Source organism: Cariama cristata, unplaced genomic scaffold (assembly GCF_000690535.1).
Source record: "Cariama cristata isolate BGI_N322 unplaced genomic scaffold, ASM69053v1 scaffold11182, whole genome shotgun sequence".
Classification (NCBI taxonomy): Eukaryota; Metazoa; Chordata; class Aves; order Cariamiformes; family Cariamidae; genus Cariama; species Cariama cristata.
Window position 1 is genome coordinate 7,110 of NW_009605507.1, and position 7,958 is coordinate 15,067.

Here is a 7,958-nt window from a genome sequence, read left to right on the forward strand (position 1 = left end):
ACACACACACACACACACACACAAAGCCTTTAGTTCCAACTAAGCTTTGTCATTTTTTTCACAACTCTTGTGTGGGTTTTTTCTATGACTCATCTCATAGACTGAATTTGAAGAGCCTAGTAGCTGTGACAAAGAAATGTTTCTTGCAAAATGTGCACGTAGCTAAGCTTGTATTTTATGAGCTGAACTCCACCTACTATCCTTTGGGAACTACAATTTTTCCTTGAAATGCTGAAGAGCATCTTGTACCACCACTTGGTGACTTGGTGAATTGGACCCACTGGAAAGAGGAAACTAACCATGGTGGGATATCAATACAGGTTTTGCCTGAGTAAAGAACTGCAGGACTGAATCCCAGGCTCATGAATCATGAAAAGTTGTTTGGTTTTTTTTTTTAAAAAAATCATCTAGGATCTAATCCTAGAAGCCTTAATTCGTGTTATTAACCATCACTCACAGAAGAGGTTCCATGGACTTCACTGGGTCTGCTTATGCAGGTAGCTCTTATTCCTATTAAGAGCTTGACAAATCTTTTTCCATCCTGGTCAGGATTACTTCCTTTCGCCAGGTGATTCAGAGGCAAAAATTATGACTGCAGCTACTTTTATTTTACATTTGAGTGGCAACTATGGTCAATCAAAACTGTTACTTAGATTCTAAAGGAGGCAAGAGTTTTGATGTAGTGAATAATTGGTTTTATTTTTTATTAAATACTAACCTTAGGTGTTTTTGAACTGCTAGAAGAGCTGCTGGACAAAACAGTTGGAGCTATGAGTGTTTAAATTCTGATGTTTCTGTGAAATTCTCAGATTGTTTAATCATATAAAATATATCCTTACAATTTTTTGTAAAAGAAAATATTATCCTTATTTATCACTAATATCATAATGAGTAGTGTTAATAAATACTGCGAGCAAGATAAAACTGAAAACACAAGTGTTGCGCTGTCTTTTTACTTTTATCTCTTGGTGTTTAATATTATATATTCCTAAACTTCACCAGTTGTATTTGAGACACCACTATTGAAAACACTTCTCCTTCATCTTTTCCACAGATGAAGCAATGAGTATCTTGAACGATTGGGTGTGGACATTATACCTTCCAAAATTCTGTACCTCCATCGGTGGTGTCTAGCTGTTCAATGTCACAATTTAAATGAAGCAGATAAGAATGGAGCTTACGGTACATAATATTTTACACCTGTTACGCAGTGTTGAAATTGTGTTTTTGTTCTAAAGGCTAAACTTAAAGATACCTCAGCCATAAGCTTCTTACCCTGCAAGTCACAGATGAGTCTATTAGATATCATCCCTGATCCATATGCAATTGTTATATTCTGCAACAGAACTTCTTAGTACGTTTTCCTGAGGTCTGGATATATTGTAATGTCCTATATCACATTTTAAAGATATGTACTTCATGTATCTGAAAAGTGAATGTGTCACAAAGATGACATACTAGGTCTGATTCTGTCCTGAAAATCCATTATCTTTCTGTGTGCTGGAAGGAGCTTCCATTGACTTCAGTGAGAGTTTTATTCGTGTCCTGTAGGCAGAGTTTGGAGCCTCCACTGCAACTTCTCTGGCTTAGAGGGCACGTTCCGCAGGGAATTGGGCCATGTGTTTATCAGACAACAGATACACATGAAGTGTGTTATAATAAACTTGTCAAACGATGTTCATTGGTATTAGACTTCCGTAATGTGAAAATACAAAACCAAGGCATTATCCTGGTATCATACACCTTGGCTTTGCCTTTTGCGCATCAAGTACCAGCAGACAAAACTGTTTGCCTCCTGTGCTGTTATAGAGTGTTACCACAGAAACTAGAATATAATGACAGAATTCATGTGTCTCCCTTAGGGAATTTGTATGGTTGCTTTTAACCATATCACCGGTGACGCAGGCGTCATGCTTTTGTTGCTTGATGTTATTTACTTAGCATGCCAAATGTTAATATGGTACCACTACTATTGTCAGAAGATAATCTATTTTTATTTCTTTATATGTGCAGTCATAGCTGCTTTCTACTGCTTTTGTGTGCATGCGTGCTTCTGCACGCTGCTCTAGAAATGATGGTACTCGAGTTCCTTTGACTATGACCAGGAAGAGTGTTTAAACAGCTAGACAGGAACAGTATGTTGCATGAGTTTTCTGAAAGTATACTCTATTCAGGAGAATCCTTAAAATGCATTAAAAGCAGTTTGTTTTCTATTCTCACGTTTGTTTTGATACTTTAATAAAAAAGAATTAATATATATTCACGTGTCATCCAATTCATTCAAAGTTTCAAGGTCCAGGAGCAACTTCATTTTCTTAAAACAATACTGAGATATTAAAAAGCAAACATGTTTTATAGGTTTGTAACAATAAGCATCTTATAAAGTGCAATTGGTACTGTTCACTGTTTGGCAAGGTATAAACAAAGTTTTGTTATTACAAGTTTGATCATGAATTCCAGGCTAATTTTTTATTTGTGGCCTAGCGCTTGGATTAAAGGAGTGGAAATTAGAACTCCTGAACCTTTCCTAAAACTTACAACTGACCAGCTGATGGTTACTTCAGCTTTTTGATTACCTGAGGGGTTTAATGTTTTTGCAGCTGTGAAGCTTTAATATTTATAGATTGCTTTCTATGGTTACATGGAAGATACTAAAGAAGTATACCATGATTAGGGCTTTGGTTTTTTTCCTCTGTGTGTTGGTGTGTGTGCATATGGAAAAGCATGAGGAAAGATGAACAAAGTGTTCTGTCCTGTCTTTCCAAAACTAAGTATCTACACCAGACAGAAGTCCCTGTGTTTTAACAGCCAGTGATGTGGACAAAAACTTTTGGCTTCAATCCTTTGCAAGCAGTCATAACTTGTAACACAGAGGTCAGATAGAAAGCCAGGAGCTACAGGGATCAGGAGATCCACTGCACTATTGCAAAATCTAATTAAAAATGCCAACTGGAATGAAGATCTAGGCTACTATGGACTTGGCTGTGTTGAATGCTTACTTTCCTTATTGGTACATCCATTTACAGATGTGCAGTCCCAATATGTATATTCACCCTTTCATGCATTCTTCTATAGCTGCTATGAAATTTTACTTTTGAATACCTGATTCACCTCTAATTTGATAAATTTATAAATCATCTGCCTGGCCTGTTTTAGAAAAATTAACAAAATTAGGGCTATGAATTCCTGAACTGATATTTTGTAATTTTTTTCAGTGATACGAGTTGAAAGCATGAAACCACTATTGGTCTCTATGACATTCCTAATAGCATCATTGATATTCCTTGAACAAAATAATACATCATATCTTCTCCTTAGGTCTTGTTTTAGATACTAAATCTGTGTGTATAAGGTCTGCATGGGCCTGTAAAGTATGCTGGGCTTTACACTGTACATTAATAAGGAGCATCTTCTACTTTTTTCTAGTTCTTCCCTTCACATAAATGAATAAATAGCCATATTGAAGGCAGGTAGAGCCAATGATTTATGCTAGGCTGGAAACGTTTAATGAAACCAAATGGTAACAAATTTAAATTTACAATAACTTTTCTACCTGGGCCCATGAGAATTTGAAGTTATTGATTAAGGGGATGTTTTTTTTTTTTTAAAAAAAATCACTGATTCTTGGTTTTGCAAAAGAAACCAGATGATTTATGGGTAATGAAAATAAAACACCACAATTGTTTGCTAGTAGCAAAAAAGTTTTGAAAATGAAATCTACTTCATCTTAAAAAATTCCTAAATCCAGAACGACAACTGTATCTCACATCCATTTTTCTTGTGTGTTTTTGTTTTGTTTTGGGTTTTTTTGTTTGTGGTTTGCTTTGTTTCCTCAGCCCCCTTCCGCAGGATAGTGACAAAAAAAAGTCTCCTTCGCGCTGGCTCTTGCCGTGTTTCTGTGTTTGCCCAGTGCCCCCAGCTGGGCACCCTGAGAATCACATGATTAAAATCTGCAATAATATTGATTTACCTAAGTACGTAGTAACATTCTTCATTAGTTTCTAATGACACCAATATAATATTTTCATTTCTATAATAGACATAATTCTTTTTTAAAGTGTAGTTAGGATAAAGAGTGACAATATTTTAAAAAAAATCCTGTTATTTAATTTCCCTAGTGGACATTCTGAGTCAGAACTACTGACTTCAGTGATAAAAATAGTTATTTACTAATTTTCAGTGCTATTAGATCTTCAAAGCCATCACAGTTAAAAGAGAATACACTGGCATCTGTTCTTGATACAGCATCAATTCTGGCTGTATCATCTTTACTATTGCTGACAGCGATGCATGAACCAAAAAAAAAAAAAAAAAAAAAGCCTCCCCTAACGATTTTCAGCCCCCAAGCTAAGTGTACTAGAGCTGACAATTCGAAAAATTATTAGATCTGTGAAATTAATAAATAGAAAATCGAAACAAACCGAGAGTTGAAGCTGGAACGCTTTTTTACTGCTTTTGAGAATTTGAGACTCCACCAAAATAATAGGTGCACCACCATGCCCACTTAGACAGTGGGTATGCCCACGCAGCAAATAGTAGTGTAGCAGAGCAATATTTTTATATAAGCTAGCTTAGTACTGGGAACATCCCAGTGATGACAGCAAGAAACTCGGCACAGCCTAATTGATGCCACTGAGAGGATAAGCTCTCCATGCAGCCAGGGGAGAGGCTGCTACTGGCATCTGAGGTAGCTCATTTAAAGCCATCTCGGGTATCGTTCAGCTCCTCAGGTTAGCATGTCACGTAGCTGTTGAATGGCTGCCTGCATTCTCAACTAAATGGTCCTACCAGTTCAGACCAAAGGTCCACCCAGCCCAGTTTTCTTTCTACAGCAGTGATCAAAAGCAGCTGTCCAAGGAAGAATAAGAACAGTATAAGCTTCCTCTGGGTGCATTCCCACACTCTGGCTATTTTCAGCTCATGAGTCACAGAAGCCTGACATGATTCCTTTAGGTAGTAGCCTTTCATAGATCTTTCTCTCAAGTATTCAACCAGTTTCTCATCCACAGTACCAGCATTCGCAGTAACTTTTGGTGGCAAGTTCCACAGGGCTATCACCACTTTGAAGAAGAAAAGAGTTCCTTTTCTTTTGACCCTGTTCCCTGTAACTCTACCTGACAGCCCCTCATTCTTGAATTGGAAGAGTGAACACCTATCCATCCTCTCCGTGCCACATGATTTTATACTTTGCTGTGTTGTTTCTTTTTCAGGATAAAGAGTTCCAGCGTATTTTTTTTTTTTTTGGTAGCTATTTTACATCCTTGATCATCCCTGTTACTCAGTTTTTCTGGGAAAACTGTGGCTTTTCCGGTAGTTTAAGATAAAGGGACTGTCACTACACACAGTATTCAAGGTGTGGTCAAGCCACGGGTTAATACAGTGGGATCTTGATGTTCACTGTCCCTTTCCTAATAACCCCAGAAATTAGGTTTGCATTTTTGATGACTGCCAAGCATTAAGTCTGATGCAATGCAACTATCTACCATCACCACAAAATCTCCCTCCTAAGTAGTAATGGTAAACTCAAGACCAACATTTCATGTATGATGCCAGGTTTGATTTTCCCTATATACCTTGTGTTTACTTGCATTGAATTTTATCTGCCATTTTAATTTCCAAACTGTAAATACAAAGTCTTCCTGCAAGTCTTCTTAAACTGGTCTTCTCCTTCCTATCATGAGTAATTTTGTACCATCATCAACTTACCCGCTACACTACTCGCCCTCTTACCAGATCATTTATGAAAATGTTGAGCTGTGCAGGCCCCAGTACAGGTTCCTGTGGAAGTCCACAGGATGACCTGTCCCCACTAAGAGGTCATAATTTACTCCTACTCTCTTTTCTACCTTTTAATCAAGTCTTTATACATGCATATGCTTTTTTTCTGTTCACAGCTATTTCGTTTCTTAAAAAAATCTTTGGTGAGGAAATTTACTGAAATCTCTTTAGAAGTCTCCATAAACTGCATCTACTGAATCTTGCTGATCCACACATATGTCAACCCTTTCAAAGAACTGCAGATATGTCTGTAAGCCTGAATTTCGTTTTACAAAAGCCATACTGACTCTCTTCAAGTAGACTGTATTTATCTAGGTACCTACTGATTGGTAGCTCCTTTATCTTAATTTCCTTTAACTTGTCTGTTGGATTACAGGCCAATAGTTCCTTAGATTCTCCTGGAACATTTCGTAAAGGTTGACGACACTTTTGCCACAATCCAGTCCTCAGATACCACGGGAGTTTAAGCGAGAGTGACAGCGAGAGTTACACGTTATTTTTAGTATTTCAGCAATTTTCTCTTTCCATTTTCTTTGAGCTTTTTGGTGAAAACTCAGTTGGTTAGTGCTGATTCTTCTCTAAAACTCCACCCATAGTCACTTCAGTTTGACAGATCCTCTGCTGCTTTACTTCCCTTTGCCCTATCTTGAAGAGGGTTCTGACTGGGAAATGACTTCTATCTTCAGTTTCCCAGCTCTCTGAGTGTTCCCTTTGTACCCTACTCATCAGTTGGCACTAGACTCTCTAACCAGCTAATTATTACTAATATATCTGAAGGATGATTCAGCATTTATTTCAGTTCCTTTAGCCATTCTATTCCCTCAGCTTGCCTCCGACAGGCTGCTTCTGCACCAAGTGCCATCTCCTGCATGTCCCCTACAACAGAGTCTTCATCATCCTCAATCACATTTGGAACTTTTATAGTCTGTTGGCTACTCCAAGCTTTTCTGTGGCATTAAGGAGTAGTAACACAAGTACACATCTAATTGCGAGATTTTAATCCTTGCCATGCTGTAAGATTTCAACACACAAACCACCCAATGCCTCAATTTCTCCATCTGAAAGTCCGGGATAACAACTGATACCTTCCTTTCTAAACATTTTGACATGAAAGGAAAAGTGTAATGATTTTTTTCTGAATTATAAAGTAGTACAGTATTAAAAATTATCTAACAATAGCCTTCTTTCGTGAGTTTATCTCAATTAAAAAGCTCTCGCAGTGCCGTTCTTTCATCCCAAGAAAAATAAAATCCCTTACTTTTGAAGAATGAACCTTTTGGATCTTTGCAAGACTTGTTCAAAACTGTGCTGAGTCACTAGAAAGTTATTGAACAGAAACATAAATTTTACTGCCATGTGATTACCACTTACATTCAAGTAAAATAATCCAAAACACCTGTAGTAAATGGCACTCCACTCAAACCCAGGAATACATTTAGTTTTGGGTGGGTTTTTGTTTGGGTTTGTTTGAGTTTCAGGTTTTCGGTGTTCTGGTTTTGTTGGGGTGTTTTTTGTCTGTTTTACATATTCTGCCTTTAACAGCAATAGTGACACCATAGTTGTAAACAATCCATGGGTCAAATACACATTAAAAGATTTAAGTTGCCCGGGTTACAGTAGAGTTACAGGTTATTTTGGAACATACACAGAAAATATAGCATTTGGCAAATTTACCTGGCTCCAAAGGATTTATTTTATATGCAGAATTACCCACACATAGAACCAGAATAGCTCAGTCAGAGTTTTCCTGGACACACAGAAGACACACTTTTCTGTGACAGAAGAGTGTGTGTGCCTTTATACAAACAGCTACTGCAGTCAAAATTCTCAGTCCATTGACAATTGCTTGGTTAAGAGTTGAGATCAGAACGAGAGAAATTAATTGGGAAAATGCGAGTACACGATAGTCCCTCCGTTGAATGGAGTGCAGCTACCTTTCAACAGCTAAAACAGGGATCCTTTCTCACCTGGCCTGGATAAGCATAGCCCTCTGATGCTGGCATGGTGAGAACTTCCCCTCTTGTTTTAATCTACAACAACCGTCAAAACTCAATCACACAGGGCTTGTAACTCCCACATTTGTAGCTAATCCCTGTGGTTTTTAATCACAGATTCTTGAAGCCCCAGACTTGAAATACAAGTGATGGGGCAAGATCCTCATTCCTCATTACTGTAGGGAA